General features: G+C 41.8%; 1 protein-coding gene and 1 long non-coding RNA gene across 6 annotated transcripts in view; one reads left to right on the top strand and one right to left on the bottom strand.

The window, feature by feature from the left end:
• The window catches only part of LRP1B (LDL receptor related protein 1B), a 782,700-nt gene that overhangs the window by 407,944 nt on the left and 349,856 nt on the right, over positions 1-24,900 (top strand). The window lies entirely within an intron of this gene.
• Positions 19,525-23,608, bottom strand: LOC307226415. Of its 3 annotated transcripts, XR_013843392.1 has the most exons (4): positions 23,257-23,411; positions 21,121-21,295; positions 20,200-20,731; positions 19,529-19,745 (listed from the first exon to the last, which is right to left on the bottom strand). It is a non-coding gene; the product is annotated as an uncharacterized lncRNA (long non-coding RNA). The 3 variants fall into 3 exon arrangements; XR_013843390.1 differs by lacking the exon at positions 23,257-23,411 and adding an exon at positions 23,418-23,608 and having other exon boundaries at positions 19,525-19,745; positions 20,200-21,295; XR_013843391.1 differs by having other exon boundaries at positions 19,527-19,745; positions 20,200-21,295.

The raw sequence follows: 24,900 nt of genomic DNA, 5'->3' as shown, positions 1-24,900 counted from the left end.
ATTATTACGAGTCATAATATTCCAATTCTTTTGAAAATTCAAATAAATGAATTAGGAAGCATGGGATTTTTATATTAGTTAAATGGGGGGATGGGTTAAAAAAGGTTGAGAAACACTGGTCTTAGGCTAATTTGTGGTTGGTTCCAATCAATAGTTTTTCGATATGAAGTAAAGATATGGAAGGAAGTTCTTCCTGTGTACAATATTATGTGAGTAGCCAAAATCCAAATGTCTGAAAGACAGACTGACAAGCTGATTCTTGTCAGTGATCATAGTTCTGTGTTTTCAAGCCTGAGGGCATTATATAACTTTAAAGGCTTTTTGGACATGATTCTCCTCCCAGCCCCGTCATTCTTTATAGAATGACGGGGCTGGGAGGCGAATCATGTCCAACATTTATATATCTTTATGTCTGCTACAGATTTTCTCATAATTCTTTTCTCCATATATTCTTTGAATAAATTTCTCTGATGTGTAACTGGATTGTGACACTCTATTTATTTGCTGTACTACATCACTAAAAGAGAAGGCCTGTTTCTTCCTTTGATGTGATATAGTTTGGTTTAAGGCTAATAGACATTGAAAGGATCCTGAAAAAAACCAAGCAGTCAAGCAGCCTTTAATGATTGACAAGAGCATTGATTTTTGTTTGGGGCTTCTAGAATGCTAGGTTCCCAAGGAGTGCTTTTGGTGGTAGTAGATGTGCCCAAGGCTTACATACCTCCAAGGAGAAAGCCTATGAAGGTTCTTTGCAGCTGCCTGCAAACGGTGTTAGAGACATGCTAAATATGCAAGATCTGATATTCCCCCCTCCATGTGCTTTGTTTCTTTTAGTAAAGAGTAAGGGATGCTTTTCCATCTACACATAACCACTATTCACAGTTTCAGTTCACTATAGTGCTCCTAGAATTAAATCATCTGTTTACTTGGCTCTCATTCTGTTTGGCTTCCATTACATTTTATGAGTTCTGAAATTTTTGAGTAGTTAAAAAATCTGGATTGTGGTAAGCCTTTACATAAATAAACAAATACAGAGAGTGATGTAAGAATGCATCATCTTCAGTCGTACCCTGCATTCCTCACATATTTCACTGTTTCTGCTGCACTACAGTTCGTCTTCCACTGAAAAATGCATTATTCAACTCAACAGCCATTCTGGTAAAATTATGTAAATTTGATTATTCCATCCCATATCAATGCAAAAGAAACTATACAGATGGGGGTTGGGGGCATAATCCACTATGTAACATTTGCAGACTGAAAGCAAGAATGGCGTACACCAATTGTATTCAATGGATTGATTTCCATTCCAAGACATGGGGGAAATAAGGAAACGACAATTTCTGCTCTCATTTTTATTTGCATTGGAATTCTTCAAGATCCCCAAACACAGATGATAATACCTTGAGGATTGCTTTGGTGTAGCTAGTATTTAAAGCTGCTAACCTCTCATCTCAAAACCTTTGAAACCAAAACTAGTTACCTGCATTTTAATAGTACGGAACTATCAGAAATACCATGAGGTATGTTTTGAAAAGAAGCAAAAATAATTATTCTCACTATTAATACAGTACACTATTTACATTTCATTAACATTGTTGTGATTCATTAAGTATCCAGTATCTTAATTATTTATGGATCTGGCATGCACAGCTGGAAACAGCTACTGAAATTGTGGGCTCTTGTGTCAGACATTTTGTTGTTTCAAAGCAGCCATTCCTTACATACATAGCAGACAAAAATTGATTATTTGAAGAATAAAAGAATTTGAAGTGTTTTTTAGGGGGTGGGGAAGAAAAAGAAAGCTTAAGCCAAAACAGCCAAAGGAGATTTAGGTTCTCTTATGGGTCATGTATCCATAACAGTAACAGAATTATTAACCAGTCTGTGGCTTCAGAAGTTAAATTCTGCTCTCAGTTCCATCTGGATAACCTATGTCAGAAGAAGATTTAAGAGAAAAGTGAACTAGCTAACAAGGCTTTGAGAAGCTCAAGAACAATAGCAGTGCCATTAAAATTCAGGTTCCTGTCTTGTATTTTATCCTTTTTATACCTTTACAAAATGAAAGTCAAAGGTTGAAAAGCCTTTCTATTGTGCTTCGTCAAAATTTCACCATCAGACATACTCATTTTGCTCAGCTGTGACTTACACAGTATGGAAGATAACAATTAAAAGAAGATATTTGTCTGGACTTATATTCAATGCTGGGTCTTCTGTATGTGGCAGTTTTGTTGCATGGCAGTTTTCTTTAATTTTTAATTTTACTTTCAAAAATGTCTAGATCATCCTTCATCAAAAATGATGAACACAGTGTGGTTTCCAACATATTTCAAAAGAATATAACATCACATAGAAGCCCAGTGAAATGCAATAATTAAAAGGCAACCAGCAATAGCATACAGCAGTACAGAATAAAACAAAAACCTTAAACAGCCCAGCTAATTTCCTCCAAATGCTTAGGAAAAGAAATAGCAACATAGGAAGCTGCAAAGTCTATGCTGTAGCACTGAGCTTACAGCCAAGTTAAAAGGCTAAGTTTTAACTTGGCAGAAACCCAACAGGTTTGAGAGAATTCTAAAGCTGAATGGCCACAACACGAAAGGCCCTGTCCTGTGTCACTGTACAGTGAGTTGTGCTTGCCAGTGAGACACAAAGAAGGGCCCACTGCTAATGATGGGGTTTGGGCTGGTTGATAAGGGTTTTTTGTGCATTGCTTATATGGGCAGGGGGCTCCAACGAGCTGCATTAGGCACGCTCATTGAATGTTGTAACAAAAAGGCCAATTCCCCTATCTGCAGGATTCCTCCGATCCCCTTTCAGCTTTCTTCAGTGATCCATAGTCCCTAAGCACAAGCACAGTTTGCTTGCCTACCAAGGGGGAAGGGAGAAATATCCTCATAGAGCCAGTGTGGTGTAGTGGTTAAGAGCGGTAGTCTCGTACTCTGGGGAACCGGGTTCGTGTCTCTGCTCCTCCACATGCAGCTGCTGGGTGACCTTGGGCCAGTCACACTTCTCTCAGCCCCACTCGCCTCACAGAGTGTTTGTTGTGGGGGAGGAAGGGAAAGGAGAATGTTAGCCGCTTTGAGACTCCTTAAAGGGAGTGAAAGGCGGGATATCAAATCCAAACTCCTCCTCCTCCTCCTCCTCCTCCTCCTCCTCCTCCTCTTCTTCTTCTTCTTCTTCTTCTTCTTCTTCTTCTTCTTGTGTAGACCTTATCTAGATCTTTCCTTGGCTTAGGCAACTCTCTTTCTTCCCTGTGTGTTGTAGCATGAGAACCCCAGGATTCTTTCTGAGTAGATGTTGAGCTCTTCACCATCCACCCACTCCTTCTCCCAAACTTAACTTTAAAAAGCATAGTTTGAGATGGGTTGCCTCCCCCATTCATTTTCAACTGAAGCTGGTCAGGATCAAGTCAAGAACTCCTTCCTTGTTGATGGATGTTCTAAGTCTGTTGAACTAAGTTAGGATTGTAACTGTAGTAGCCTTAACACAGCAAACCACTGTAACTGATTTCTCCCTCTGCTTACTTGATGCAAATCGCCAACCCCCCCTGCTTTTTCCTTTTTTTAAAAAAGGCAGCAAATATTTGAAACCATAATCCTAAAGTTGATCCACAGCACACAGCTAAAACTTGTCTTACTCATGTGATGGATCAGTTTCAGCCCACATTATATACTTGTAGGGTGAGATGTTTGGTAATCACAAGGTTAAATCCACTTGATGGAGGTCACTGAGCTGAGGAGTGTTGTTCATGAGAAATCCCATAACACTGGAGTGTCTTTAACTTCAAAGCCTAGGGTAAAATCAGGATGGTGATTTTAAAAAGCTCATCTCTCTGACTTTTCCCCTTTGAATGGCTCACATCCATATCATACATTCAAACCTGTTTGCAAAATCCATTCAGTTTCAAATTAGTATTCTTGTTTTTGTTAATTTATATACCATGCTGAAATGGTTTCCGCAAGTATAAAACATTATGAGCATGGGAGGCTGCTAGTTGTCCAACGTATTTTTGAATACATGGAATTACACTTATGCTTCTTTGGGTCCAGACCACTGTCCACAATCTGTGTAAAACTCTTGATTCAGTCATTCTAAGCATGTCTCAAACTCATTGATTCTAAAGGAGGCAGGAACAACCAACTGAAGCATAGCCATGTCTGCTGTTGGCACCCATCTCTCTCGGATGACAATGGAAGACTGTGCCATTGGGGGTGAAGTGAAACAGTTGTAGAGTTACAGTGCCTGCTGTGGCTGTAGAGGATGATATGGGAGACACATGTTTTGTTGCATCTGGGGCAGATGAAGGCATCTGGCTGTGCTGCAGATGCACCATAGCATTTATTCTCTCTTCCAGTGGTCATTTCTCCTCTAGTCACTGCTGTGGATACACAACTTGACTCCAGGCACTGCTATGGTCTGCAAGGCATTCTCACACAGAGGGGTTTGTGATGCCAGCCTTTATGTCTTGCTTGCAGATGTCTTTGTAATGCAGAGTTTGTCTGCCAATAGGCCTTGTGCCTGAAGCTGTCCCTGGGGACCCTGCCACCTTCCATTTTGTGGACATGGCAAAGTCAGTGGAGATATCACTAAAAGAGGAATGCAAACATGCTGGGAATGTGGGCTTGGGCTCCTGGCGGTTGTAAGTTGCCCATGACTCACTTTCATAAAGCAGTGCCTAATATGCAAACCTGGTAATCTATTACAGAGGTACGAATTAATAATATTCTAATAATTACATTGCAAAACTGAATTGGGAGGAGGGAGAGCTCATTTTATTCAGTCATGCAAGTGATTATCTTCTGCATTACATCTTGCTTGTCTTCCACTGTGTTCAGCATAACATCTTATCTACGGGCAGCTTGACACATGTCCAGACTGCCACTGAAAAAAGATAATGTATCAGAGAGCTCTTAATTACTTCAGAGGAAAATATTTAGTGCTGAGATTTGTAGATAGTGGATAAAAGTTATGAAAGCTGTCTGACTGGAGTCACTGATGGATATTTTACTGTTTGTGTTTGTGTTTGATTTGTTAAGCTGCAGCTGCTAAGTCTGTATACATTCTTTAACTTTATTTTAACACCATCGCCATTAGCCTTCTTCTTTTACTGTTCTCTGAGCAGAAGTGGTGGACATAACGCAAAACTGTGTTGACTGAGCTAAGATTCTTTTATTCCTTAAATGTATTCCATGGCAGTCTGAGATCTTTAAAACATTGTGAAATTTTTAAAAGCAGGTATCCTTTGTGACTTGAGGCCGCTTGAAATTGATCTGTTTTTTTATCCTCTTTTGCTCTTGTTCTCTTGAATTAATGCTGACTTCTAAAATGGTGGCCAATTCTCACCACGTTCCAAACTTATGTATTTTGTCGGCATGTGACCAGCTTATTTACGCTGCATTTACATCCCCCCCCCCAATAGATTCCATTCACCATATAGTAAATCTTCACCATACAAAGCAGTGTGTTTGTGCACATCAGAAATGGGAGAGATGAGGGGACAAAAAGTTGCAGCATCTGCTTTGGAGCTAGACTTTGCCTTGGCCAGTAGCAGCATGCTCAAATGAAGTTCCACTCAGGGGTTGTCTCCCCCCCCCCAGGAGAAAGGAAGGCAACATTTGCTGGCACCTTACTTCTCCCCACAGCCACCTGCTGCATTGTAGCGGTTGGGGGATGAAAAATGACCTGCCTTCTCTTCCACAGCATCTTCCCTATGCTAAATCAGAAGGCTTTCCATCTGCAGAAGGTGAACACTGGATTCAGCCCAAGTTATTTGTTTCCAAATGCAGCTAATAGCATCTTTAGGAAGAGGGCTTTTCAGAGGAAGAGGTATGAGAGGAAAGGATTAAATATGTCCATGGATGCTTTGGCTCTAAAAATGGGTGCAGAAAGGTCTCTGGATTTTAGATATATAGATATATAAAACTATCCATTGATAATTTTTCAAAATAATTTAACAGGTAAAACTATTCCAAACATTAAAAAAATTGAGATGTGATCAACGCCATATCACTCTCAAGTTTAGTCTGTGTGCATTTATAAATATGAACCGTTCTCTTTCTAAACTTTCATTTGCTTAGAAAGCTGCATGATGCTTTCCCAACTATTCAGATATGGATCAAACCTTTCTATGAATGGGTTGTATCCAGTGTTTGTGTGAGCAGGAGGCAGGTCACTCAACTGATCTTTCTGTCCCCCATCTCCTGTTTGAAGCCCCTGTACTTCCCCCTCCAACCCTACAAAAAACACCTACAGTGGGTTGAGGGCCCTCTTGAATGGGGGTGGGGCGGGCACTGCATCATACTTGATTACAGTGTGAGAAGAGGAATAATCTGAAATTGGGCAGGAGGATGTTGCTCAAGTGAAATTTCTGCTGCTGCAAGGTCCTTTCACCTGAGTCCTTTTTGGTGAATCCCTGCATGCAACAGCCCCCGCTGTCCACCCCGTCTACCCAAACTCTGGCTAGTGTCTTCAAGAGGTATAGGGGGTAGAAAGTAGAAAGGAGAGGAGAAGAAAGATTTGTTGAACCTAACTTTCTTCTGCTCTCTCAACCTCTGGATACAACCCAGTATTCTCACCAAACCATATTCTTCTTTTACACACACACACACACACACACACACATTAATTCTGCTATTATATTCCAAAGATAAGCATATCCTGTGCATGAGTTGCATAATTTTCTTAATTTCATTTTATATTTTCATTTGAGTTACTGGATTTATTAATTAAACAATGTGAACCAAATTACTACAACCGACTTCTGTGCATTGCTCTGCTTTACTATGGCTTTCTTGGCTTTATTAAAGCTAGCATGAAGTGCAAAGTGAGACTTTAATTTATATATCCTAGAGGTTTGAAAGGAATTTTTTTTGCTCTTTTTATTTGATATAAGGGAGTTATTTTTAAAAAGTAAAAGTAAACCTACTCATTGCGGTGCTAATTTCAGTAATAATTGCCATTTAGAGATCAAAATCTATGGCTGTGATCCAGCAGGGGCTATTTTGTCTTCTGAATTTCACCTCTTAGAAGCTGTATCCACAGAACTTCAAAATGACTCTTTAAACTCCTCCGAATTCAAAATGCAATTTGGGGTTGGTGAAGGAAATTGCCAGTGGTGCAAATGTTTTATTTCCCCATTACTCTAAGTCCATATAACTTACCAATCTGCCTTGGGTGAGCTCTGTCATCCCAGCGAGTGACGATATTAGTTTTATTTGTTTACCCTATATCAGTGCAAGATACTGCTAAAATGGTTGTCTGTGTGGGCTGATAAGTTCTTGAGGAAGCTTTTGAGAGAGCAATTCCTCTCTTCTCTCTCCCTCTATATATTAGAACAAACGTTCACCACTTTGGATCATGACCTCATAGATGTTCGGGTATCTATAGGGTACATCTTATGAGATTCTGCAGTTGTTTCTCAGTTGTTCTGCAGTTCTGCTACTGACAAGCAAGGAGGCCTTCTTATTTTGTTTTTTCTCTGTGAGGTCTTCTTGTCACTCTTTGAAGGAGAACAAACAGAGAGGCTTATTGCCTGGTAGAGCTCAGCTGGCTCTTGTTTCCTCAGAGAGATTAGGAGAATGTGCTTTCCAGGCACTGTTTTCTCAGTCAGGGTGCACTTCTCTTCTTTTGAAAGAGGATGGGTCAAAGCTACTGATGCCGAGTTACATTTCTCAATCAGGTCACATTCTCTCTCACACACACTTTTTTCAAAATCAAAAGGAGAATGTTGCAGCTGCTGCCCATTGTTGATGAAGGTCTTTTTTGAATGCTGTTTCATTCTTTACAAAATTTGAAAAATGATTGTATCTCAGGATACAGCAATCACTCTATGGGATGGCAAATCATAGTACTACACCAGACTTTTGTTTCACAAGTGTTTTTCTCTGCTTTTATTATCAGGTAGCCTACTTTGGTGCTTTCAATGTTTTTTGCAGTTTCTCATCTTTTTCTTTTGTGGTTTTTAATTTAATTGCAATGCACTGTCCTCCATTCCCCGTAATTGTTTTCCTGCTAATTTTTGATGCCCTTATCCCTCGGTTTCTCCTTACATAGTAAGAATTTGAAATGTAGTGATTTGCCTGCAATTTTCTGTATTAGCTATGCTATATGTAAAGTGGGGTGAAAATAACTATAGCAAATCATACATGAAACAAGAAACTGATGGCTATCAAGTTCACAGACTGGCTTGGATAGAAATAGTATGCTGAATTACATGGGTTTCTGAAAGGCTAAGAGTAAAGTTTAAGTGGATGGTTTATGTATAAATTTCAGTAGCAAACAATAGCTGAAAAAATTGTTAGTGATCCTAGGAGGTGTAGGTTTGCTTCCTCCTGTAGCATGCAGCTTGCCTCACTTAAATAAATAATGTGGAACTGTTGCTTTGTAAATATGTCTTCAAGTGGAAATATCATCATTAGCATTTATATAGTGATTTAAAACAGAACTATATAATAAGTCAGTATACTTATTCCTGTATTGAAAATGGGAAGGAGGAGATGGGGATGGGGATGGGGATGACAATGACTTGCCTATGGCTACCTCTTGGCTCAGCAGAGTGAGGAACTTGCTAAGAAGATCTCACACTCTTAGGCTGTGTAGATATCAGTGTGTTAATGTGCTTTTGTGCATGCAAGAACTTTCAATTGAACTCTCGTCTCAATGTTTCCTGTCCACACTAGTGGGCAGTGCCCTTCCTGTAATTAATACTTCCCTGAGTTCTGGAAACATGATATCCACAGTGGGTATGTTCACATATATTTGTCACCTGTGTGAGTGGTCAAATTTTCCTGTTTTTGAGAGACATGTTTTCCTATGAACCAAACTTGCACAGAACACTGGGAATAATAATAATTCCAGCAGCAGCAGCCCACTGAGAACTACCTCGCCAATGGAAGTAGGGGTGTGTGTGGTGAAAAATGGCTCCCAGAAAAATGACACTACACACATAACAAACCACTAAGTACCCACACTATGCCTTTGGAGGGGATGTACAGGCTGTCTGTTGGAGAACAATGTTGTGTGGTTCACGCAAAAAAACCCAAAAAAACAGGGGTTGCATCAAATCCACTTTAAACTGTTGTATGTACATAGCCAAGCCTCTCTATTGTACTTCGCCCTGCCTATAGCACATTGTGGTTTGGGATGTGAAGGCTGAACTGTGGCAAATGCTGGCATATGGGATCCCTTCTCCAAATCATCCCAAACATCTACTCATCTTTTCAGACATTGCTATTGCACAATAACTTTCTGTATATACTCCCTGGCATTTCCCCCCCCCCATATGAGTCAGTTGTTCAGTGTTTACACAGTAGTCAGTCCACTACTGTACAAGCATGACCCAAAATACTGTTCCATGCTTGCCACTTCTGACTAAGTGGAAACACTGGAGGATTCTTTTTCCAATAAAACAAAGAGCACTAGAGAGTTAATGGCTCCTTCATATTATGTGTTTTATTCATAAATATATACACAGAGCACAAGCACCCTTGTATTCTCAGGTGGCAGCTTGCACCAACCCCTAGGCCAGATACCCAGTTCTAACAAACTCCAGCTAGGTTAACTTTCATCTGTTGCATTCTCTCTCCCTGCACCTGCCCATTCAAAGCTGAAAATCTCTCCTTCTCTCTCTCTCATACATATATCCTGCACTCCTGCTGGTGAATTGAACCAAGGGACCACCTACAACCATTAATGGAATATTGATTTTATTGTCTTATTCACAAGGCAGAAGAACATTCTGCCTTGTGAATGTTTAGGACATTCTTTAATTGTTCATACAGTGGTACATCGGGTTACATACGCTTCAGGTTATAGACTCCACTAACCCAGAAATAGTACCTCGGGTTAATAACTTTGCTTCAGGATGAGAACAGAAATCATGCTCCAGCGGCGCGGCGGCAGCAGGAGGCCCCATTAGCTAAAGTGGTACTTCAGGTTAGGAACAGTTTCAGGTTAAGAACGGACCTCCGGAACAAATTAAGTACTTAACCCGACGTACCACTGTATTTTAATAATGCATTAATAGTCCACTGATAAGTGCCTGTGCAGTTTTTACAGTTTGCACTAGTGATGGGGAAAAACATTTTTTCACTTGCCTCGGAGTCTACTTTTTCTCTCCAAGGAAAATGGTGGGGTGGGGGGCAAGTTCTCCTCCTCCTGCAGAAGCCCCTCATTCCCAAGTGAAACACACACAAACCTTCAAAAGAGGGAGTATATAACAGGGAGAGTTCACTAGGGACAGTCACTAAATTGGAAATCGTTGTTGGCATCCACCTGTCTCGGGCGACAATGGAAGAGTGCATCTTTGAGGAAAAAGTCAAACCACTGAAACTTACAGCGCCTGCTGTTGCTGTAGAGGCCGATATGGGGGAGACATGTTTTACAGCAGGTGGCACAGATGAAGGCATCTGGTTTTGTTGCTACAGGTGCACCACAGAGCTGCTTTTCTCTGTGCTCCTCCCAGTGGTCATTCCTCCCTGGGTCCACTGCTGTGGAAATAATGAGCATCACTTCTTACAAAGGATTGTAGGATTGTAGTTGCTGTAATTTTGCCTTCCAAGCAGAAGCCATGGATTCTAGAAGTGCCATTCTGCGCCCGGAAATGAAAACAACACAAACATTCTGTTTCTAGTGTCTGATGTGTGATCACTTGATGCTGTCAAATGATTAACATGCCTGTATAAGTCAGCCCTAAGGTTCCTAGTATTTGGCAGCAGCTACTGGATACTGCAATTTGTGTCATGATTGCTGCTATAGAGACCACAGAATGATCTGACAAGTTGCTGTATATAAACGTTTCCATATAAAAGTTCAGGATACGTTCAGGTACTGCTAGATCTGCAAACCTAAGTGGGAGGTTTACCATGTCTTTTGTCCAAATGCAGCAATTTAAAGAGATCGTAAGAGGTCTTTTCCTCTTTTTTCTGCTCTGATCCATTAATCAAACCCCTGACATCTGTCTCCTTCAGATAATTTACTCCGTGCAGCCTCCCTCATATTTACTGGTATAGGTGGCTTTTTCTTAGTTCTCAGAGTCTCTCCTCCTGATACTGTAAGCTAATGCATTAGCATCAGTGGATGAAAATGTGATATATAAGCTTTTTATGTACTGAAGTTTGATCATGGGTTTGTAGAATTTTAGAACCCATTTCAAGAAGTCATATAAATTTTTCATGCAGAGCACACAAGGAATGCAGCAGACAGACTTCCTTTGGCAAATGAGAGCACCTGAGAACTGAACTTACCGCTGTTATATTTAAAAGAGCAAGATTTTATGCTGAGCAAGAAGTTATACAAAAAACTTGCATGCAATGCTATAGCTCATGTTCGTCAAGTACAGCCACGGCACTTCATCCTGAAGGCTGCTTCATCTCACTAACTGGGTTTGATATGCCTTCTACTGTAGAAGTGTATGTAGAATGTTAGGACTTCTATTTTAACAGTAAGTTCTACTTGCTTCCCCCCCCACCTAACAAGATATACCACATATATCTTTTCCAAATAATTCTCTGCTACTACTAAGCTAACACTAGGAAGATACTGTATTTTTCATCCTATAGGGCGCACCGGCCCATAGGACGCACCTCGGTTTTTTTTGGGGAAAATGAATAAAAAAAAATTATTCCCCCCCCCCCGCGGCTGCCGCCCCAAGCCTTGCGCACACCTGCCCGAAGCACGGGGCACCCTCCAGAGGGCTCCGCGTGCTTCGGGCTGCAGGCTGCTGCCCCAAGCCTCGCGCACCCGGCGGGACCTCCCGCCAGGCGCGCAAGGCTTGCGGACACTCGCCGGGGCTGCAGGCTGCTGCCCGCAAGCCTTGTGAGCCCGCGGGAACGCCCGCTGGACTTGCAAGGCTTGCGGATAGCTTCCTGAAGCCTGGAGAGCGAGAGGGGTTGGTGCGCACCGATGCCTCTCGCTCTCCAGGCTTCAGCGAAAGCCTGCATTCGCCCCATAGGACGCACACACATTTCCCCTTCATGTTTGGAGGGGAAAAAGTGCGTCCTATGGGGCGAAAAATACTGTAAGTAATGTCAAATGATCTTTTGTAGTATTTTCATCCCCGGAAAAGTCAGATAAGTCATTTCTGTCCGACTGCATATATTGTATCATACATAAAACAGCACAGTTTCATTCGAACCTAACAACATAAAAATGAGCATTAAGAAACAAAATAGTTAACAATATTTCCAGAGTAAGCCAACAGCAATCAATCAGTCTTGATTACTATACCTTTGGCTTTATATTATGGCACCCAGAATGTACCTCAGATTATGAACTGGGTTATCGATTAAGGGGTTAACTTGTAATATAAGTAGAAAATTATGTATTTACCACATCAAGCAAGGGCGGGTGGGATCTCAAATCTGAGGTGTTCCTCTGACCCTTGCATATATGCTGAAGCAGAGCATGATTTTCAAGACGATTTGCACTTAACACATCAGCAGGATTTACATGTCCCCATTCAACTTGAAATGGCTCTAACTCAGGGCTTATATCTGTGCCTTACTTTATGTGTCTTATTTTATATGCCCAGGCTCCCTGCTTCTGACAAGGACTTTGTGTAGTTTGAAAAGAGAAAGATTAATATAAATAATATGTCATTTAATGAGGACTGTACATCCTGGTGATAGTTTTGCAATGCTCCCTTGTATTCTGCATATGGTGAAAGAGAAGGCTTATGTTGTAATATTCTTACAAAGCAATCATTTTCATAATTCAAGCATATAACAAATATTAGGGTTTTACTATGCATACAAAATGTCCAAGGATTGGGAGGCATGAGGGGCTTAGTGGGTTACTTGAAATCTGAGATGTGGGACAAGGCAAAGCAAACCTGACCTGAAGCCCCACTGTATTGGTTTGAGCAGGGTACAGTTAAAAAGCTTCCTAGAATCACACAATCATTGTGGAGTTGGAAGGGATCCTGAGGATCATCTAGTCCAACTCCCTGCAATGCAGGAATTTGCACCTGGCTTTTCTGCATGGAAGAAGTTTAAGGGAAGAGAGATTTTAAGGACCATTTTTCAAAAAAAGTTTGTGTTGTAGTTGGGCATCTGAAAAGTTCCATAACAGCTCTTAAGGACATTACACATTTGGCATTTTAATTAATGACCGCAAATCCTTTAACAGCCCCTCTTACTCTTTGGAATGGTAATAACTTGCATTTTCTCTATATTGTCCAACTTTGCCCAGGATGGTAGTTTGAATCAATGGAAAAAATATCACTAGCTAACAAACTGCAGCTCAGCTAAAATAGGCTGCTGCAGGTGGAAATAGGTCAGGTGGGAGTGAAACAAAATGTTGAATAAAAGAAGAAAGCATTCCTGCAATGATTGGCTTGTTAGTGGGCCCTTAAATTACCTGGCACCACATAGGCAAACTTTAGGGTTTGGAAAACCTATTACAGAAAAATTGTTCACTGTGCAGAGGCTGGAAAATATTGAGTCCCAAAGCAGCTGTTACACCACTTGAAAAAATATTCTGAATTAGGTGGAGTAAAAGGCCTTTAGCATTTCCATCACAGAACAGCATGTGTAACCCATAAGGGAAGAGGGACATTGAAGGCCATACTGCAGCCCTGAAGGTTGGAAGTGCCAAGTATGCCTCAAGCTCAGAACTTCAAGGTCACATCAGAACTCAGAAGGCATTTTCAGTTGTAGCCTCTGTATTACACAACTCCCTTTAATTGGGAGCCTGTTTGAACCTGAGCCTGGCTTCATTGCAGAAGCAGTTGTTGTCTGTGGCCATGATCCATCTGTTCAGTGGCCTAGCCACACCTGACTAATAGATCTGCATTGTTACCATTAGCACTATATCTCCTATAGGATTTTTCTTTCTGACCACCCAGATACACATTTCGGATCACCCAGATGCATCTGAGTAAAGGTAAAGGTAAAGGTACCCCTGCCCGTACGGGCCAGTCTTGACAGACTCTGGGGTTGTGCGCCCATCTCACTCAAGAGGCCAGGGGCCAGCGCTGTCCGGAGACACTTCCGGGTCACGTGGCCAGCGTGACAAAGCTGCATCTGGCGAGCCAGAGCCGCACACGGAGACGCCGTTTACCTTCCCGCTGGTAAGCGGTCCCTATTTATCCATTTGCACCCGGAGGTGCTTTCGAACTGCTAGGTTGGCAGGCGCTGGGACCGAGCAGCGGGAGCGCACCCCGCCGCAGGGATTCGAACCGCCGACCTTTCGATCGGCAAGTCCTAGGCGCTGAGGCTTTAACCCACAGCGCCACCTGCGTCCCTATGCATCTGAGTAGTCACTGTCATTAAGAGAATACTAACTTAGATGGATTTTAAAGGACTGCCTACTAAGTAGGGGAGTGCCATTGTGGATGGTGACAGCAGTGTTGTTTCTGTTTCTGTGAGGTTGTAGATTGAGGAGGGTATTGGAGCAGGTGAGCTAGGGCTTACAAGGATGTGTTAATGTGTGTGGAGCTGCAGCGGGAGCACTCAGGATTATGGGGTATGGTTCTCCATGATAGTTTCTCAGCTTTTCAGGTATATCTGTAGGATGTTGGTAACATCCCCATATCTGATCACTCCATCACACAGTCATATTCAATAACGGAAGGAACTGGCATTGCACATAGCACCCCTCTGTAAATATTGAAGTCCTGGCAAAATTTTGCTTCAAATTTTTGCTTCAAATAATACATGTGCCGTGTATTATTTTGCCAGTAGTTGCTGCCACAGGGTTTAACAGGGCACAAACACGTTGGAACACTCAGAACTTTGTCAAACCAATGAAATCATGGGTGGTGTTCAACTAAGATTTACTCAGTGTAAACTCATTAAAATGCATGTGCCTAATTTAGTCATGTTCATTAATTTCAATGGTCCTACTCTGAGTAAAACTTGCTTGAATGCCACCCCATGTCTACGTCAGCAAGACTGAATAAAGCACATTAGTTTTTATGAGAAAGTACTATATGGGGTACCTGTATAAACATTGCAATAAAAGGGGTCAACGTGTCAGTTCTGAGCATTTAAAAGCCTCTTATGCCTGTGGCAATTTGTACCGGATCTGTTTGAAATTTGGCACATTCATAGGCCTTATGTCAGGTAGATCATAAACACAAAGTCTCAAGCACAACAAGTGCCTTTTTAGTAAGCTAAGTTTATTATGGTAGAAGCATTTTTATTTTTATTTTTTGCTAAAAGGGGCACTCCTACGCCCTTTTAATTTTAAATATTGTATGAACCCTTCAGATTATACTTTAGTCCAAAAAGTGGATGCATCAGCTGAAGTATGCTTATTCTCAGCAGGCCTCTTATATTTGTCTGTTGTGTTTGAAACAAAAAGAATTGCCACCAGCAGTTATATGTCAGTTTGTTTCTGATTCACCTTCTGATAATTAGTAATCATGGAGCTGCCATCACAAAATGATTGGCCTCTTTGGCACTGTTGCAGTGTTGGCATTCATTCGCCAGTTCTGTAGCAGCTACAGTATCACCTCTCTCTCTTTTTTTGTTTTTCTCTCTTTCAATTTAATTGTAGCTTGTTTTTAGAAAACACTTCTCATTCTGGAGAGGTGCTAGGTTTTGTAATGTTTTCATGGGTGCTAGCAAGCTTAGCCTTTATTAGCCCATGTTAGCAAAAGTATTGGAGATTAATGGGCAAATTACAGTTTAGCTCCATAAGCTAAACACATTCACAGAAGTGTCACCTTCCAGAGGCTGTTTATAGCACTGATGTTTCAGCATGGTATTTTAAGGGGACTAGCAGGTCTTGGATGTATTCTGTGCAGATCACCTTCATATTCCTTCAGATAGCTTGAAAGGTGAAAAATAAATCCCCCATGTGTCAGAGTAACTTCAAATAATTTGCCGCAGCTACATTTGAAAACTAATATGCAGCAAGGCCATAGGATTGTACAGTATCCCAATATTTTTTCTTAACTTATATTTTAACTCAATTATGTTTCCCTAATATAATCAAGAAAGGTGAGAAACCAAAGCTCCAAAGAGCACAAACATATCAAATACACATTTAGAAACAAGAACAATAAATTATGTATGTAGCCTTGTTTGGATAATTCATCTGGAAAGAATGTATTGCATTGCTTTCGAAAAGTGTACACTCTATGTGAAATAAACATTTTCCAGTTAAGCTGGAAAAAATGTTTTCTGTGAAGAGCATTCATGGTTTTTCAATGCTCTGTGACGGTTGTTACTGTTAAGAGCAAAACTGTTGTTCCTTTGCACCCTCCAAAGAATCACTAATAGATTCCATAGCTAGTCTTGTGCATTGTTTTTCCTCAAACTTTACAATACATGATAAATATTTCCTCTTTCAGTAGTATAGGTCAGAAAAGTTTTTTCAAATGCTGAGTTCATTTTAAGATGTTATGTTGCCATTTTCTTAACTGTCAGTCTGAGAAGGATAAACCTATAAACAAAATGGAGAGGCTATGGGTCATGTTTCCATCTTCTTAGCTGTCAAATTGTTTAAAGAATAAATTGGTTTTAAAAATGAAGTAAACGCTGGATGGAAGGTGGTCAAACACAAATAAGAAAGCAAGAAAGGAAACGTATATTGTTACTTGAGTCATTTACGTCATCATAGTTTTGAAAGTACTTAGTACATCTGCATTTGGAATACAGATAATTGTTTTGTCCAATTATGAATTCTAGTTATACTATAGTTTATCCATTAATAGTTACCGGTAGTAGTACAAACTCTTCAAATGCAGTTTTCTAGCACTCCTGCCTGGTGATATTACTACTGACTATGTTCACAAATAATGAGTTCTTATACCCACTCCAATTCTATGAACAATGAAAAGTTCCAGGGGTGTAGTATTTACCTGGGTTTGGTTTCCTTTTGAAGAAATTCAGTGTAATACTTACTTTTATTGTGAATTGGGCTTATCCTATTTGCAGTCAATCACAACACCAATTGGGTGGGTGGATAGTTCAAGCGATATAGTGCTGTGCATGTGAGAGATCCCAGCTTCAGTCTCCAAAGTCTCCAGGTAGGGCTGGGAATGACTGCTGCCAGTCAGTGCAGACAATGTTAATTCAGTATTAGCTAGCTTCCTTTGTTCCTAACATGTATTTCAAGCTGATATCTCATTTTGCATATAACTTTTGTCTCTTACTTAGTCTTGATGAGAAGCTTCCTCAGAAACGAAATTTAGTCTAGTTGGGTAGATGGTGACTTCCTGATCCTGGCGTTTGAATCACTAAGTTCAGTTGTTCACCCTCACAATTTCCATTTATATCAATAACTCACATATTTATATCAGTCTGCACTTCATCTTAGGAAGGAGGACTGGTGAGGTGTGTGGGAATGGAAGATGCATGCAACTAGAACTGGTGCTGTCATGAACTGGCAGGCTGATGGGGAGGAAGAAGAGGATCCCGGCGTGGAGTGCAGCCGGGACTGGGACCCACAGGGGCAAGCTGGGGATGGGGAAGGAGAAGTTGGTGTAGAACAGGCATAGGCAAACTCGGCCCTCCAGATGTTTTGGGACTGCAACTCCCATCATCCCTAGCTAACAGGACCAGTGGTCAGGGATGATGGGAGTTGTATCCCAAAACATCTGGAGGGCTGAGTTTGCCTATGCCTGGTATAGGAAGTACTCATGGAGTGACAGGGGATGGCGGTCAGTGGGTAGGAACCAAAACAGCAGGACCCCTCACCAGAGAGACCCGTGTCCATGAACACAGAGGGCTCTGAGGCATAGGGAGCTTTAGGAGGCTGAGGCAGGGAAGGGTCTACAGCTGGCCAGGTGGGGCTCGCTAGCTCTGGGATTCCTCAGCAGCAGTAAGCTCAGAACAGGTGAGGGTCACATGCCTCGTCAAGCCCAGATGCTGCAATCAGCAGGCAAGGTAGAAAAGGGAAGCAAGTAGGGCTTGGGGAAACTGCTGCTTGAGATGGTGCAGAGGCACTGCTTGTCCATATAGACTATACTGGCCCAATAGGCTGTGTTCTGTGCTATTATGAAAGAAGTGAATAGGAGAGTTATCTTTAAGTTGGGTTGGAGGAACTGTCAGTTATTTAATTCCCTTAACTCACACCTCACTTACGGTGTTCCCCAGGGATATCATTTCAGTTTTGTGTAGGGGTGTGTGTGTGTATCCTCTTGAGCAAAAGGGAAGAAGAAAGCTGTCTGTGTTGAGCAAGGTAAGAAAACAACCTATTCAAAGCAAATGATTTTGACTGTTATGCATAGATATTTAGTACTTGGTCAGTTTACAAATGGAGTAATTTTTTTTTTGTTATAGAAATAGTGAACTAATCTGAATAACAACATGCAGGCTGAAACAGAAGTAGGCAGGAGGCAGCCCACCTCATACTTTCTGAACAGCGCCTTTGTTTTCCCTCAGTAAGCATTGTATTTTATCTGTTGTCCTGAAGTTTGAAGCCTAGGAATTTTTGCTATGGGTTTGAGAGTGCTATGCAGTCATGGGTCCAACTAGCATAAAGAAAGGCTACAGAAAACATAAAATATGTATTTGTTACTCTGAGACATTTCCTCTCTAATTTTTGTTCCACCTTGCAGTTCATATTTTTGCAGTTCATTACAAGCTGTGGAGAGAAAATGTCTGCACGAAACAGCACACTGTGTGCAAATGTGTATGTTCCAGCTTATTTTCCCCAAATAATATAAATAATAAGTCAGATTCTATTTATGAAATATGAAAAATAAGATACATATTTGTCACAATCTATTTTTTATGATCCTTTGGGCAATCCCACAGCACTCCCTCTGAAAGAAACGAAATAAGTAGTTTTATTTATATTTAGAAGACCAATTTCAATTTCAGTTCCCTTTTCCCCCCATTGAGAGGTTTCATTGCTTTTGATATATTTTAAGTCCCTGTTCAACTGCCTTTTTATTTGCAAAGTAGTTATGAATTCTAAGAGAATATGCCTGTGGGGGGCGGGAATCATATATTTAATAGTTCATATTGAAAAGTGTGTGTTCAATATATAGGAAGGAGAGTAGTTGAGAGAGAGAGAGACACTTCTCTCTCTCTCTCTCTCTTGGTTGAGATAGAGAATCGTCTCATGTATTTGTCACTATCGTGCATTTGTAAATCATGTGGACAGTCACTCTTCTAAGCATCACAAGCAGATGTGACTGGGCAGATGTGATGTGGTCTCCATTGTGGCATCGCAAGATGCAATTGTGCCATTTTGGATGTTATCTGGTGCCTGTGAAGGCTGCGCCCTGTCACCAGTTCCAGTGCCTCCCTTGTCATCAGGCAGAATGTGTGGTTACTTTCCCACCCTGCTGAAAAAGGGAAAGGAGAATGATCTGGGGAGGGCAGCAGAGGGAGGAGGAGAAAGTAGGGTGTCAGAGGAATGGAGCAGGAGGGTGGAGTATCAGAGACAGAGGGAAGTCACACACCTGTCAGATCCAGTGGAACAGAGTCCCTTGAAAAGGCAGCATAATAATAATAATAATAATAATAATAATAATAATAATAATAATAATTTATACCACACCTATCTGGCTGTGTTTCCCCTATCTAAAAGTCAGATAGTTGTTTATTTCTTTGACATCTGGTGGGAGGCCGTTCCACAGGGCGGGTGCCACTACTGAGAAGGCCCTCTGCCTGGTTCCCTGCTTCTCTTCTTGCAGGGAGGGAGGTGCCATAAGGCCCTCGGAGCTTGACCTTGTGTCTGTGCTGAACGATGAGGGTGGAGACGCTTCTTCACACACACGCTCCAGCCACCAGCAGTCACTATTGACTAAACTGTAAGAATCACAGATCCAGTGCTCGTAGGTTCTGCCGTGGTGCAAAAACATAATCAGATTCACAGAACCATATAGATTCTCATAATGTTTGCTAATTCCCTCAGAACCACCATCAACTGATAGCCTCCTATGTGTGGACATTTTCTTCTGTTATTTGTTGCTGGTTTTGTCGTACCATGGAAAAGACCGTGTAGGGTAGTGTTTCGTTTTGGACTAGGACATGAGAGAACAGGATTCAAATCCCCACTCAGCCATTAAGCTTACTGAGTGACCTTGGACCAGTGACTGCCTCTCCACCTAACATACCACACAGGGTTGTGTTGTGGCTCTAAATGTGGGGGAGAAGAACCATAAAGGCCACCTTGAGATCCTTGGAGGAAAAAGGTGGGGTATAAACACAATAAATAGGTAAGAAAGATTCTTACACATTTCCCCTTGATTATTAGGAACCAAAGTGGCAACTGAATATCCCAAAGAACAATTACATTAGAGGACAATGAGAATGATGCATCTCTTCATTGTAGTGTAGTCTGGAAATGAGTTGACTTCATTCAGCGCGCCTGTGTATCTGACCCTCATTGCTGCACTCCTTTGAGACTTCTTTGACAAATGCATGTCTCCTAATCTGTAAAAAGGCATGACACTCTGTAGTTAATGTTAAGAACTTTTGCTCCATCGTAGGTTTGGCCATATATCAACCTTTCTAGCCTATATCTCTGAAGCTGAGCAGGGATACGGTGAGGACCATAACATTTATTAACATGGTGCCCACTTTAATAAGCCTCAATGCCTTTCTCAGTGAAAAACTGTTAGCAATTTCCCCTTCATATATTTTTTTAAAATATGACTGCTGCCTCACTCTAAAAAATACAAGTGGCTCAAATGGATTCATCTGAAGGATATGCCACATGCTTGCTTGATTTATGACCAATGTTCTTGTTTCTTTATTTCCCCTTCCTTCCTTCCTTCCCCCCCCCTCTCTCTCTTCATGGCAAGTGCCTAGAAAAGTCAGGGACTCTGCAGGGAGAACAACAGAAATGGTGAATAGATTTAGTAGAATATTTGGAAGTAAAAGGCATTACACAAAATACCTTTCTTGGCTTTTCAACTTCACACAGTGAAGTTTGATAGGATAAAATATAGTTATTAATTGAGGTTATAGCACTTTTACAGCCCAATACAATGCTTATTTTCTTGGTAGTCTCACTCAGTTCAATGGGACGTCCACCCTGCAAAATATGCAACGTTAGGCTGAAATCCTATACCTAGTTACCTGGAGTAAACCCTGTTGAAGATAATGAAATTAACTTCTGAGTAGACAAGTGTGCTTGTTAGTGTACAAAGTGTATCACAGTCTTTTTATTGTTTTCATTATAACTGAAGCCAAACAATGGGAATTTGCTCACGACAAGTCTCTGACTCAAGAAGACTTTGATTTTCCAAATCCAAGTTCAGCAATTCTGTTGACTTGATGAGACCTCAGTGGTCTTGAATATCCATCTCCTGGTATAATTTGGTAGACCGACAAGCGCCTCGGTTGATATAAAACTCTGCCGGATTAGTTCTCCACCCAAGGAAGAGCTAGAAGAGTCAAGTGATGTGTTCAGTTCAGTGCAATTATGGCCCAAATAAAAGCCTCAGAAAGCTCTTAATAACAGGCAAGCACCCTTGCCCTTTCCCAGATGAGTGTTGTGTGGTAGATGGCAGAAGGACTTCTTTCTGATTCTGTAAATTGCATGCCTCAAAGACAAGATGTAAACTAATTTATCACTGTCCCACTGAATTGCAGGCTTCAGCTGATCAAGGAGGATTTTGTGATCAATGGTGTCAAATGCTAAAGAGATGTCAAGGAGCAGCAGCCAATTAACCTCACCTGATTTAGTGGCAATCAATAGGGCACTTGTGACCATTAATGATGGCATTTTCTATAGAATGGGCTCCAATGGAGATGAACCTAATACTAAAAAGATCAGCTGGACTTTGAAAGTAGCCTGAATGTAGAGTGTGAGGAAAACTATCAAAAAGAACAAAGTCTTCCAAGGCAATACAAATATTGCTGCTATTTTCTTCTTCTCAACAGTAATAACTCTCTCAGGGTTGTGATATCCTGACTTTCTGTTAGGTCTATCAGTTATTACTTAGGAATTTCTAGCTTCCTTTGCCACTCTGAAGATGACAACCTTTCAATTTTCTTTACCAGAAATGATGGCATGTATGTTATAAGTTTTGCTTCAAGAAAATGTTATTAGATTGTATCATATAAGGAATTATTTTATAGTAATATAATCTCACTCAAATGGGAATTGATGTGTGTTTAAGACTCTCCTCCCTGAAAGAGAGGGGAGTGGTTGTGGACGGGAGCCCGAGCACCGCTCCTAGCAGGGGGCGTTGCCCCCTGCCTCCAGCTCACCTGGCTGGCACTCACGCCCCCCCGGTGGCTGTCCAACCAGGTGCCATGGGGGGGCGTGTCCAGCAGCCTTTATGCTGCAGTGCCAGCCTTCCCCCCGGCCTCATTTCTCTTTGTCGTCCTGGGCGAGTCACCCACCCTCCACTCCCTTTGAGTTAGGGCTTAGGTCATTGGCCTTGCTATGGACCTTAGGTTGGTCGCCCTGGTTGCCCGGGGGGCCTGGTAGGAGTTTTTCCATTTGGCATTAGGCTTTTTGGTTTTTTCGCCTACCTCGTAGCAATCGTCACAACTTTTTAGTGGTATTGGTGGGTAGGTTAGGCATTGGAATAATGTGTTGTGGTGTGTCGAAGTGCTAGGTGTGGCCATCGCCTATGCCTTCAATTTCTAGGGGTATTCCGTTAATGGAATCTGGCGGTCGTGTATTCCGTCCGAAGCCTGCTTGGTGGGAGGCCATGGCACGACCCTCGGTGACATCAGGGGTGAGCCTATAGTTGGATTAGCATCAACAGGTGATGAACCCCTGGTGAATAAACCCACTTGTTTCGCGATCCAATGCCTAAGCCAATACCTTTTCATTGCTGTAATCAATAAAGTTGTGGCCTTTTCTAGCCCATTAACCTTATATCACGTGTCCCTGTGTCTTCATTTTACTTCGCGGGGGTCGGGTCCTCGAACCACAAATTTCTGTTTCTGTGGGCAATGAATTAGAAAAGAGAAAGAAGTTCTTTTCTGATTCTGTTGTTGGCAATATGGGGGCGAGCTTGTTAACAATTTCACAAAATATAAAATTGGGTAAAAATACAAAATGATTCCATTTAAGTACTTTGGAAAATACATTATCTGACCAATGGGAATATGAAAGCATCATAGTGGTATAGTCATTTAGAAAAGTTTTCTGGAATTTCTGTCTTTCCTGAAGTGTAGCTACCAGTGTGTTGGACCAGCACAAGTAATGCAGAAGTGGGGGGGGGGGGGGGGGAGAGAAGATCCAAATTATCTCTGTAGATCTTGATAACATAAACTGTGAAGAATCTATCTTTATGAGGAGACACCTATATGTAAGAACAAGTAATGGCTAGTATGGTGGGACGGTGCCATTGAGCTATCTACCCCAAACCACATGGCTGCCACTTACCTGTGGGAGTGGGGGGATAGGTTGGCATTGAGGATGGGGCTGCGAAGGAGCCAATCAGACGCTGACTCTGGTGTTCCCACTCAGCCCCAACTTCACTTTGCCCCACCCCACCCCATCTAAGTAAGCAGCAGCAACATCAGTGTTGGGAGGGCAACACTCACCCACTGCACCAGAATGCTGTTCGGCTGGAAACAAAGTATGTGTTGTATTTGGTTTAGTGTGTTGAGAGGGAAATCTGGCCTAATCCTAACTAAAGTCAGAAAGATGCATTCTTTGTTGCTGAGCTGTTGACTAGGTAACTTGTGAGGCTTCTCAGATTTTATATGGTTCACTAGAATTCAAAAAGTTTGAACGTGATAGGTCATTTATCAGACATTCCATTTAAACTTACTGGTTTTGGAATTCTTGTGTCAAACTGGTGATAGGTTCAAGGGTTCTTACTGGAGAGAATAAAAGGGCAGGTTCAGTCTTTGGAAGACTGTGAAGAGATTCGTCGAGGGACTAAAGAAGATACTATAAAGAGGCAAGAAACAAGCTTAAAGATTGATTCTGGAACTCAGAGCTGCAGCAGTATTTTGTGCATGTGGCTAAGAGTCTGCATATAATCATTGAAAGATGGGATCTTGTGTGTATGTGTATTATATACAGTACTTTTTTCCGCAGTTTGGGAACAGTTGGAAATACTGGGAAAGGGCTGATTACTGCCAGCTTTGAGGGGAGTGAAGGTTGTGGTCTGGTTCGGCTGCAGCAAGTTGGAATGTCCTAGTTCTGGTGTGAGGGGGGAAGGTGCAATTCCTTCCTCTGCTGGGTACACTGGCTGCTGGGGCTCGCCAGCCATTGTAGTCAATTGTGGGTGAGTTGGGGGAGGCATGGTATGGGGAGAAGACCAGAGGAAAGATTTCCCCCCTCTGGTCTGCTACCTGTCTCTAAAAGCAGCAGGCCTAGCTATAGAAGTCTTCAGTTACCATATTTGGGGCCAGGAAGTAATTTGCCTTCAGACAAATTGGACCTGTCTGGGATTTTTGCCTACCTCATAGCAATTGTCACAACCAGATGGCAGATAAGGCACTGGGCTGAATCCTTAGCCAGAGTGAAGCAGGGTGTAGCCCCTCTGCACCTCAAATTCAGGGTATCCCCTTAAGGGATCCAGGGCGGAGGTGCTTTTGTGCAGACACCCTGGGGGGGGGTGCTGATGAGCCATAGCATCCTCCCAAATGGTGAACTTGAAGAGGTCACCCTGATTTGATGTATAGTATAGGGCAATCATAAACCGTGGTTAACCTTGCAATCAACAGGTTGGTTGATCCAGGGTAGACATCACTGTGAACTGCCCGGAGATCTTATGATGAAGGGTGGTGTATAAATCCAATCAATCAATCAATCAATCAATCAATCAATCCTATGCCTATGCCAAAACCTGCTGACATCAATAAAGTTGTAGCTTGTTTAAATCCCATTTGGCTATCCTGTTGTTATCTAAACCTTATAATGCCTTGGCCCTGCCTCCTGCAACTTTACTACACCTGTAAAAAAAACCAGAGACCTCCACAGTTTGATGACAGTGTTGAGATTGTACATTAATTTACTCAATTTGAAGGTAGCTGGTAGGACTGCGAAACCCAGGCCACATAAGCTTGCAGAATG

The sequence above is a fragment of the Podarcis cretensis genome, assembly GCF_951804945.1.
Source record: "Podarcis cretensis genome assembly, chromosome: 1".
Lineage (NCBI taxonomy): Eukaryota > Metazoa > Chordata > Lepidosauria > Squamata > Lacertidae > Podarcis > Podarcis cretensis.
Note: the sequence above shows the minus strand (reverse complement) of the source record. Positions and strands in the feature narration are given on the sequence as shown.